The sequence below is a fragment of the Chamaea fasciata genome, unplaced genomic scaffold, assembly GCF_029207755.1.
Source record: "Chamaea fasciata isolate MVZ Bird 193981 ecotype frontalis unplaced genomic scaffold, bChaFas1.0.hap1 SCAF_5, whole genome shotgun sequence".
Taxonomy (NCBI): Eukaryota; Metazoa; Chordata; class Aves; order Passeriformes; family Sylviidae; genus Chamaea; species Chamaea fasciata.
Window position 1 is genome coordinate 62,580,318 of NW_027094090.1, and position 11,042 is coordinate 62,591,359.

The 11,042-nt window shown below is 43.7% G+C and overlaps 1 protein-coding gene across 2 annotated transcripts in view; it reads right to left on the reverse strand.

The window, feature by feature from the left end:
* The window catches only part of LARGE1 (LARGE xylosyl- and glucuronyltransferase 1), a 275,959-nt gene extending 270,346 nt beyond the window's left edge, over nucleotides 1-5,613 (reverse strand). Inside the window, exons 1-2 of one of the 2 annotated variants that reach the window (XM_066184004.1) lie at nucleotides 4,850-4,936; nucleotides 2,935-3,019 (exon numbers count right to left, since the gene is read on the reverse strand). The gene's annotated coding sequence lies outside the window, so the exon portion shown is untranslated. Of the gene's footprint in view, nucleotides 1-2,934; nucleotides 3,020-4,849 lie in introns of both variants that reach the window. The other variant, XM_066184003.1, reaches the window with a different exon arrangement.
* Nucleotides 5,614-11,042: the final 5,429 nt, after the last annotated feature.

The window sequence follows — 11,042 nt, forward strand, 5'->3', positions numbered from 1 at the left end:
TCTCCTAGTCCTAAGTCTTAGCTGCCAAATGCCTATCAGTAGATAAAATCTAAAAGCTAATAGTAGGAGTGAAATGTTGATACTCTGTATGTTCATATGTCATTCAGGGATAAACTGTAGAGGAACTATTGAGAGATGCAACTAAATAACTTCCCTGAAAGTTCTAAGCAGCAGAAAATTTGTGAAGGAAGCAGAGGGTTGCTTAATTTTTATTTTTTTTTTTCTGAACACACATTTTCTTGTAACTCTCAGAGCAGCTGAGTGAAAGCAGGTTTACACTGATACAGGGGTTGCCCTTTTTTAAGCAAGCTCTGGTTGCAGTGTTACCATGGCTTCTTGCAGTTTGGCCAAACAACATCTGATCAGAAATTGTTATGATTTCTCTAATTTTCATAGATTGCAGGGTAAACAGTAAAGCAAACCACTCTTCCTTGATGTGACCCTTGAAAAGCTGCCTCTCAGCCAGCAGGCACAGTCTTGGTCATCATGTGCAACTATACCCTGAGGATAAAAAATTGGTATAGACATGGAGTAACAGAAATGACCCATCAATACAAAAAATGCACGGGAGAAGAGTAGAGTGGCAATGGAACCTATCTTCTAGTACTCACTAGTCAAGTGACCAGAAGCATGAGGAGGGTACTCCAGCCTTAAAAACCATTATTTCTTTGTGTTATTTTCAGGCATGCCTATCTTACATGGGGGTTAGAGACGAAGACTGCATTCTGCCCACATCAGCTGAGATTTCCAGCTTCTTCCACCACCCTGGTTACACGATCAGATCTGACTTTTTGTTGTAGTACTGGCTGGACATAGCTGGGGTTCTTTTTGATATTTTTAAGTGTATTTTCTACCCAGTTAACTCTGCTGTTGTGGAAATGGCAGTTATGGCCGAGAAAGGTGGTGACATGGATACTACTGTAAACATTATCAGACCTGGTCAGATCTACAAATTAGAATGAGTAATGGAACTATTTTACACAGTTCGCTTCTAATGCTGACACAGATGGCACTTAAACAAGGATTCCAGCCTTGGCAGATTTCTTCAAAGTCAGTGCCAAGGCCAGGATAATCCTTTCTAGCAATTTTCTTCTCGATTTTTGAGCCACCAACTTCCAAATAAAATAGAATTTCTTATCTGCTGCTCCCTTTCTACAGTCATGCATTGAACAAGCTCTGACAAGACAAGACAGACCTTCAAATACAGAACCAAATGACACCAAAAGAGTCATTAACGCCTCCAAGGTACAACCCTCATTTCTTAACCTTTATCTTCAGGTGTGTGTATCACACGGAAGAGAAAAATTAGTGATCCAATGAAAAGGAAATTAAAAAAAGAAAAAGTAAAAATATCTTCCTTGAGGTAGCTCTGACTCTCCAGTTCTTAAATTATGCCAAGAGTGGGATAATGAACAATGACTGTTTTTAAGGCCAACATTAATGAACAATGGTTGTTTTTTTAAAGCTAGCATTCACTACCAAAAGGAAGATGAGCTAAACCCAGACAACAGAGCAAAAACAGTGCAATGGACACATGTGCATGTTTCCTTGCAACGGACACGTGTGCACATTTCCCTGCAACGGACATGTGTGCATGTTTCCTTGCAATAGACACCTGCATGTTTCCTAGCAATGGATATTGTGTACGTTCCCTTACACAAAAGTTCTTTAGCCACAGCATTAGGCAAATAACCAACAGACCCAACTCTGATCAAAACGGAGACAAATTCATGAAGAATAACCAACTGCAAATTTGCACTGGCCATTATGTGCTCTTCTCACACAAATCTTAATGTTATCAGCACTGACATATTACAGGAAAAGAAGATACACCAGAAATCTCATATCCTCAAAACAGATATTTTGTTAATTTATTCTTATACAGATGATGAAAGGTCTTCAAAGCTGACAAGAGCTCATTAACTTAGGCTTTCATAAAAGACAGGAAATAAGGATAAAAACACATTTAAAAAAATAAATTGCTGTTCTGGATCTAGACAAACACTCCCACCCACAGCGACAGAAGTTTGCATGTAGAGAGAGTTTAGCATGCAGTGCAAAGACTTTGTAGTCAGATTACGAATTTTATCAATTATCAGCCTTTATAAACATCAGGGGAAAAAAAGCTTGGTTTTTGTTGGTTTTGTGTCTGTGTTTGTTCTTTAAGATTGCTCTTATTAGGCCTCATAAAAAAAAAATCAGACAATGGATAAAAGAGGAGACTATTCCAGTAAGGATCTATTAACAACTGATTGTTTATCCCAGGTGAAAATAAACGCCACACATTTGAGCAGAAAGTAGTCTCACGAGTTCAAAATCATTGTTTTTAAGAACACTTCAGCAAGTTAAGTGCACTTGGGAGATGCCTAATTTTACAGTTTTCTAAAATAATTAATTCAGAAGGAATACTACTTTTACTAATATTAAAGTCCTACACACTGAAATTTCAGATCAAGCCTCTGACAGATCTTAATGTTTCCAACAGACATGCAGTCATTCATCACTGCTCTGCACCTTGGCTTTCTGAGGACTGTACTCTGAATTTCTGCAGATTGAATAGCTGGCACAGAGGATTCAAGATGTAAGTAATACTATTTTCAGTGCTCCTTTAAAGAAAACCAGTGCATATTTCTCCAGACCTGAGAAAACTTCCAATCTTCTCACTTCAACTAAACAAAAGAAGTTGTCATGTATATTTCAGACATTAAGAAAAAAAAATTATCTTGCTCCATACTGCCATTCAAATACCTCCAAGCTATGCCTTCCCTACCAGCAACTGAGAAGAGGGTACATACTTCGAACACAAAAGATACCACACAAAACATAACCCAAAAGTCATGAGAATTAAACAACACGATGGAGAAAAGGCACCAGCTACTACTGTTGGCAATTAAAAGACATTAAAAAAAATTTGAAAAATCAAAACCAACCTACCAATCCAGTTATCCATCAGAGACTGCAGTTACTGCGGCTCTTACATGACTTGCAGCCTTTCTGATCAAGGGCCGTCACAGGACACCTAAGCGGTAAGAATTTCACATTTCAAACTTGGAATACCTACCAGCAATTGCCAGTTTTCAAGAAGTATCGGGATACCTGTTTCACATTTCTCCATTTAAAAAACGGAAACACAGTGAAGACATTCAAGGTAAGGTACTTCTGTTAGCTTGTCCTACTCCTGTAAGTAAACTCACCTCTGATAATCTATCTCCTTTGCAGCAGGGAACAAAACGACTTTGTTAGAAGACGACCTACCCTTAACTCATCACCCAAGTTTCTACATTTGATTTCTCCTCTAAGCTTACAGTATAATGATGGAGCTCCACCAGGCTAGAAAAAATAAAATTTCATGGGTATTATCACAATAGTCTGTGCATTTTCACCACTGAATGAGAGGAAGAAGCCCACCCAAACCAGTCCCCTCAGCGTCCCTATGCAGTGGGAGTCTGAAGAGATGTGGCAGATCACCACCCTGTCTTTTTGTGTGTGAGGCCAGCTTTTTATTTTGGGTTTGGTTTTTTTTTCCCCGGTAGAAGAAACAATCCCTTATGGAAAGCAGGCAACCCTTCAACCCATTTATCAAACTTCCCGCTGCTTCTATTTATGAACAAGTTTAAAAAATATTTTGTATACAGAAAATCTGTATCCAACAGAAATCATTAAATAAAATACGCTGACCTGCTGGCAATTGCCAGGTCCGATTTTAACATAGCACTTTGTTTAGCCTGGTGCTTTCTGCTCTTTCCAGCATTTCCAGCACTGATACTATCTAAAAAGAAACTAATGTCTAAAAGACATTTGATTTTTTTTTTTTTTTATTTCCAACCTGGCACCCATACCTTCCAGAATACATGCATGACAATCAGTGCTGTGAAAATGCTTCCTGTAGCAATTTGAAGACTGCTATGTGAAATACATACAGAAAAAGGTAAGACCTTCTAACAACTGTTCAAATGTCTCCGCTGGCTAATTTTCATTTTAAAAAATCCATGCAGGGGAAAAGTAAGCTTTATATACTGTGTACCAGTACCCCGTTCTAAGTTGAACAAAGCAGAAGACACTGTACTCAGGTGAAAGCATAAAAAAATCGCTTGTCTGATGCTCTCTACAAAGAAGAAAAAGCACTTGCTTACTAAAACTGGGCACAGCAGAAAAACTAGGAATCTCTCCAAAAAGTGTTACATAAAGCATTGTCAAACTTCACGTCACCTCCACAGGGCCGCAAGTTGCTATTTTCCCCCCATCCCCCGGTGCGCAGGGATTAATGATCTAAATGACACAGTTCTCGGATACGAGGTAATAGCAGAACCCTTCCCAAAGGAGCGCTTCCCGGACTGGAGGCTTGCGGGGGAGGCTAGCGGGTGCTGAGAAAGTCACCCTGGCTCAGCTCACCGTCCCAGCCGAACTCCGCCTGTGCCCCGGGTCCCGTTCCGGCGCCCAGAGCGCTCACGCCCCGCCGCTCCAGTCCCTCCCTCCCAGCCGGCCCGGCTCTCCCGGCCGCGGAGCGGCGGCGCCCGGCGGGACCCCGCGGCAGCGGGAGCGCAGCCCGGCCGGAGCGGAGGGCGTGCGGCGCCGAGCCAGCGAGCGGAGCGGAGTAGAGCAACCTCCCTCGGCCGGGGGGACGTGCTCTTTTGTGCCGGGAAGCGACACGCGCGCCTCCGCCTGAGCATCTCTTCAATTCCGGATCTGATGGGGATTAAAATCCAGCAGATAAAGCTGCCGGCCCGGCCCTCTGGACTCGGGTGCCCCCTCCCCGGGCTGCTGGAAGGGAGACACTCGCCGATTGTTTCTTGCCCTCCCCCGCCCCTCGCCTCCAAAACCAGCAGAGACTCGACGAGAAGGCGCTTACCTTCCCCGGGTGGCTCCCGGGCCGCCGGGACGGGCGCTCAGCGCCCGCCGCTCCCCGCAGGCAAGCGGTCCTTCCCCCTCCTCCGCTCCAGGCGGGCAGCTCCAGCTCCGTGCCCGCAGCCCGGCGTTCCGGAGGTGTCAGGCAGCGGGTCCCAGCTGGGGCGGCAGCGGCAGCTCCACTCTCCCAGGGAAGAGGAGCCGCAAACGGTGGGAGGAGGAGGAGGGCGGTGGGGAGGTCCCGACTCTTCCCGGGATGCGCTGCCGAGGTGGCCGCCTCCTCCGCCGCCCAGCTCAGCTCTCTCCGGGGCCTGCCCGCTCCGCGGTGTCCCGAGGTGCAGCCTGGCCACGTCCGTCCGTCCCGCTCGCCTTCCCCCGCCCCTCTCCCGGGCGGAGAACCGCGCGGCGCACAGGCCCCGCCGGCGGCCGGAGGACCCGGGGGCGACGGGGGACTCCGGCCCAGCCTCCTGCCCTCTCCCCGGGGCCTGGTGCACACTCTCCGCGGGGAAAGGAGGCCCTGCCCCGGCCTGGCGATCAGCTCCGGGAAGGTCACGGGCACCGCGGAGCCGAGCACAGAGAGGCTCCCCTCCGGCACCGCCGCGGTCGCTGCTATTGCTGCCGGCCCGGCGTCAGCGACCACTGGGTGCCGCGCTCCGACCGGGTTCGCTCCGTGCCCGTGCCTGGAGACCGCCTCCGACTCTGAGTGCCAAGCTGCCCCCTTCCCCTTCCTTCCTTCCTTCCTTCCTCGCCTCCCGCCCCTTCCCCGCTGTCAGCCTTCCCCCGCCGGCTCCCTCCGGCGCCCGGTGCCAGGCTGCCCCCTGCGGGTGTCGGGGCCGCGGCCGCCCGCCCCGCGGCCCGAGTCGGAGCCGGGAACGGCTGCCGCTGCCGCTCGGCGAGCGCCGGGAGCCGCGCGCCCACCGCCGCGCCGCCCCGGGCCGGCTCAGCGGCGGCTGCAGTGCCCGTGTGTCTGTGTCATGTCTGTGCCTGGGCGGGCGGAGGCGCGGGCCGAGGCGGGGCCAGCCCGCTCTCACGCCGCCCAGCGACAGGCGCCGAGCGCCCAACCAGCGGCGGCCGCCGTCGCGCAGCGCCCGCCCGCGCGGCGGGGCGCCCCGGGCCGCTACACCTGGGCAGCGCGGAGCGGGCCCCGCCGCCGGGACAGCGAGCCCGGCCCGCGGCCGTGAGGGCGGCCGCCCGCCCGTCCGCCCGTCCCGAGCCCGCCCGGCGCGGTAAGTGCGGGGAGGGCGCGGGGCGGCCGGGCCCCCGCCTCGGGCTCCGACAGCGGTGGAAGACTCAGCTCCGAGCGCTGCTACCGCGTTAGGAATCAATAAATATGACGGCTTCTGGCTTACATGCGGCGGAGCGTGTTCCTGCGATGCGTCCCTGCGTCCTGGCAGCTGCTGAGAGTCAAGTGATAAGCGCACCTTTTTTGTTCTTTCTTTTTCCCCCGTGCGCATAGAGCAACCATCAGAGCCTTTTTTTTTTTTTTTTTTTTTTAATCCATAATTTTACTTCATTCGCGGTGTACAATGGATTGTTGCAATACATCAGCATTCTGAGAGGACTGTATGAGAACCTGTGTGTGTGGCTGTAGAGGGTGCCTGAAATTCCAAGAGGAATATGCAAGGAGAACAGAAATGAACAAATGTGCGTACAATCCGATTTTAGAAAGGCATTGATCCATTCTTAGAATGGAAGATGAAGCAAAGTATACATGTGCTTTGAGTAACAATGTAAATAGTCAAAAGTATGAGTAATTGGTTAGTAATCAGGATTTAACTAATTTCTTCTAGAAGGATTAGGGAATAGTTTAAGAGAAAAATGTTGTTCTCTAAAAGATATGAATGCTAAATTCTCTCACTACATCAGCTACTTGAATGCTCTAACTCGTGCAGAAGTTTCTTTATTGGGCAGAAATTATGTTCTGCAGTATAGTGCACCAAAGTATTGTGGACTCTGGAACAGGTTATTCATAGCAAGATTGTATTTGGCAGACTTGATAAAGGTATTGGTTCATCAAGCTTATTATTCTACCACCAGCACCATACTTTTCCTGATGCTTTAGGCAAGAGTGGTATTAGATAAACTGACGTAAGTCATGGTGGACATGCCACTGATATCACATAAGTGTTACTAATTGAAAATTTTGACATATTGTGATAACTAGGAGAGCGTTTTGCAGGGAAAAAAAAACAACAACCAACAACTCTGCTTATCTGTAAAAATAATTTAGTTCTGGTAGGAGGGATTTTCTGGAATAGCTGTGGTAACAGAGATTGTCGTCTATGTGCTTATTTTCATGAGCAAATCAAAGCCAGAAAGGAACTATACTGAACTGGCTAATTCTCCTTTCTCTTGTGTGAAGCTACAGGATCGGCCTTGAAGTAATAATGTTCTCTTGCACTATGGGAGCATTCTAACTTTCTCATTTTGGTGACAGTCACAATGAATTTCTGGAGATATAGGGAGGACGAAGCAGGACTGTGTGTACAGCTTCATTATTAAGAAAACCACTCTCTATTACTAGAATTTTCAGCAGTTCCATAGTTTCCAGCTTTGTGCTATGTCTTCAAAATTACTGACTTGCAAGAGTCTGATCCTACAAAATATTGTTTCTGGAGGTTCTAAATGTTCTTATCTCCTGTTTAGAGCAGGGAACTCTCAGCACCCACAAAAATTCTTAGGGTTCAAGAGCAGCATGGATTATTAGGATTATCTAAAATGCCACCATACATGACAAATGATGGAACTTCGTACTGGGACTCAATGTCTTTCTTTAAATTGCTCTGTATCTGTGAGGTTGGTGACCTACTCACAAAAGGACAACAGTTGTCCAAACCCAGAGCAATGTTTGTCAGAGGCTCTAGCTGAGAATGCTTATCACAAGGTTACAAAACCTGATAGAGACAGGAACATAAACATAAACACAATTTCTTAATAGCCATTGAAGATAGAGTTGTTCAGAAATTGTGTTTATAAGCAAGCAATCGTTTTCAAAGTCACAATAAAATTGCTTTATCAGTCTTTGTCCTTGAAAATCCTGAAGTGGCAGTTGCTTTGGACATAGAGTAAACAAGCGGTGCAGGAGGATACTTATGCCAAGGACAGGTAGAAGAAATTAGATGCAAATATTTGCACTTCAGATTTCATTCAGCCAGGATGAAGGTTTCTCTAGGAATACACAGGTTCTGGAGTGAGATATCTATTTGCATTTTAAAGAAAACAAACAAACAGACAAAAAAAACCCAAAAAAGCAAAACCTATAGTAATGTCAAGCGTATAGATTTTTTTTTTAATGATCATTTCATTAGGTCAAAAATCTCAAAGCTTTAATAGTCATATTTTTTAAAAATGTTGTAAACCAGATGTTTAATTTTTAATAGAAACATGTCAATTTTGAGATGGTGTTAAAGGATTGATTTATAGTGATGTAAAATTATAACATGAGTATTTGGTCTCATTTTTTCCTTACTGGAATAAGAGATAAAAGGCATAACAGTTCAGAAATCCAGACAGATTATGATGTTTTCATTACCCCAGAACCATAAGTAAATGACATTGTAATATGTCTGTTCATAAGACCCTACACACAAATTATCTGGTTTTTTTGATTAAAAGAATAAAATTACCTTCAATTTTATCCTTTTGTGTGAATGGGAGGTGTAAGGCCCAAAAGTATTCAAACTTATAAAAGTGCGTGAAGTTCATCTCCTATTTAATACCAATGAAGTCCTTTTTACATTCTTACAGTTGCTTCATTGTTCTAGCTGAATGCAACCACTATGAAGTCTTTTGAGAAAAAAAGACAGTGCTTTGTTCAGAGGGCGACTGAAAAGTGCATTACTACTTTAAATAGTGCATTATGTGCCAGTTGAAATAGAAGCTAAAATATTCCTGAAGACTATGAGGGGGTTTTTTTGTCCTCGTTCCTACATACACCCTCCTGTGGCTAATCAGCATTTTGAAAACCTAGTGAGGTAGATGTTGCTGTGTCACACTCAAGATAAGGGATATGCACAGACAAAGCAAAGTTCTCCGTTGCATTCTCTTATGTGGAGTTGATGAAATAGCTACTTTTCATAAAATCAACCATTCAGGGTGGTCTCACGGCAAACAGAAAGTCAAGTCTGATGTAGCAGGCTGGCTGGATTGTGCTAACTGACCCACAGAAAGTTGTGACTGTGAATTGCTTCTCTTCTAAATGCTAAATTGCACAACTTGTTGATAGTATCACAGCATGGAGAGCAAGATCAAAAGTCTGAAGCAAGTCCTAACCCTTGAGATCTTGTTACCATCTGCTGCTGCAGTGAGTACAGCACTACTGCAGAACAAGCTGCCTGGCATGTTTTGTAGTAGGAAAAGGCATTTAGACAAGAAAAAAGTGAAATTTAATCTACTCTGGAAAACTAAATTCCCAGTTCTTGAGCATGAAGTGGAAGCTCCGTTACATATGCTGTCCACAATGGGCAGTAAATTAAAATTTAATGGAAATTTTCCTGTGCATGTTACAGGAAAAAAAAAAATAAAATCAACAAAATCCAAAAAAGAGCAAGATTCAGATTGCCTGGGATGATTTGAACTGGGAAAAAAAAATAAAGACTGGTAAACTGAATGCCTTTAAATAACCAGAAAACACCATGAAAACCTAAAACTTCAAGAATGCAATGGGAATTTAGTTATTAATTCAGAAATTAGTTCTCTTAAACCGAAACAGAGTTCAGACGATAGTTTAGATTAGAAATAGTTAACACATATTGTTCTGTCTTAATTTCATTTTCACATTTGCTTCTCCAGATTTCAGTTGTACTTCTGGTTGTAAAAAGGTTAACACGCATAAATAGAGGCTTACATAGAGTTATGCCTTATATGAAAAATATTGGGAAGGAAATATATTTGTTTATAAGGAAATATGTTTGTTTATATTTCTGACAGAACTCTGTGTACTTTTCTTTCATTGTTGCCATTTACTACTTTCCATTTGTTGTGATTCAGTCATTTAAGGAAGAGTTGGGGGGTTTTGTTATTTTGGTTGGTGTTTTTTAAGGATTATTGATTTTAAACCAATAAAAGCTAGTGAAGATATGCAGAACAAAAATGATGCAACTTTAATTCTATGAAGATAATCCAATTTCAGGTTGATAGTACTTTAAGTTTTGACCAACCTGGTCAAGACAACCTCGTGTTTCTACTTACAGAAGTAATTGATTATTATTTTGATATTATGACATGGATAACTTAGAAAATGCTTAATTTCATACACAACTTTTTTCACTTTTTTTTTTTTTTTTTTTTTAATGCAAAGGAATCTTAACCGCTGTGCTATTTGCAGCAAAATTCTGGATAATTTACAGTACCATAACTGCTCTGTGTTAACATGTATCATTGCCTTTACAGAATCCTCTGGGAAAGAAAAGTAGCACTGGACAAACTTTAAAATAATTTTAAATTTCACTGGCTAGGAAGGGGAGGGAAACTGACCCAGGCCTTCTTAAACCTAAATCAAGGTATGTCAAAGTGGAGTAGCTGCACTGATTTCAGTGCTATTCAAGCTGAACTCTCCTTGATGTCCTAGTCTGTGTTCCGGGAAAATGTATATACACACACATTTTATGGGGTTTTTTTTTAATAATTGTTTCTATTTGACTGCTTCACCTCATTGCCAAGCAAACAGTGGATCTAGTGTCTCTTTCTTATTACTTTGTTTCCTTTGTTACACTTGGCCATTTATTGCCCTTGCACTTTGAGTGCTGAGACTATGAAAAGCCTTTAATGAATTGTAGACATGTATAATTAATATCTGCCAGCCTTTCTAGAAATATTAAAGCACAGGATGTATTATTCCTCCAGTCTAAGCCTTACACATTTAGATTTTAATTCATCTAAGGACACCTTTCACTATTCAATGAAAAAGAGGATACTCTACTTGATCACAAGAAGACCTTTTTTCCATTAGCAGTACCTGTTTTACACATGGAAAGTTTAATTGTTTCCAGAACATCTTCATTAACTTCTGAAAGTGTTACCAATACAGGCCTCCCCAGAGCCAGGATGCTAATTAGAAAGAAAACTGGCCTTACAGTAGTTTGAAGAGCGGTGTCTTTTTTTTTTAAGAGAGCAGGAAGGCTCATACCATCATTGACAGAGTGTTTCTTCCACAATGCAGGAATAACTGCCAGTTTTATGAACTCAGAGAACACCTA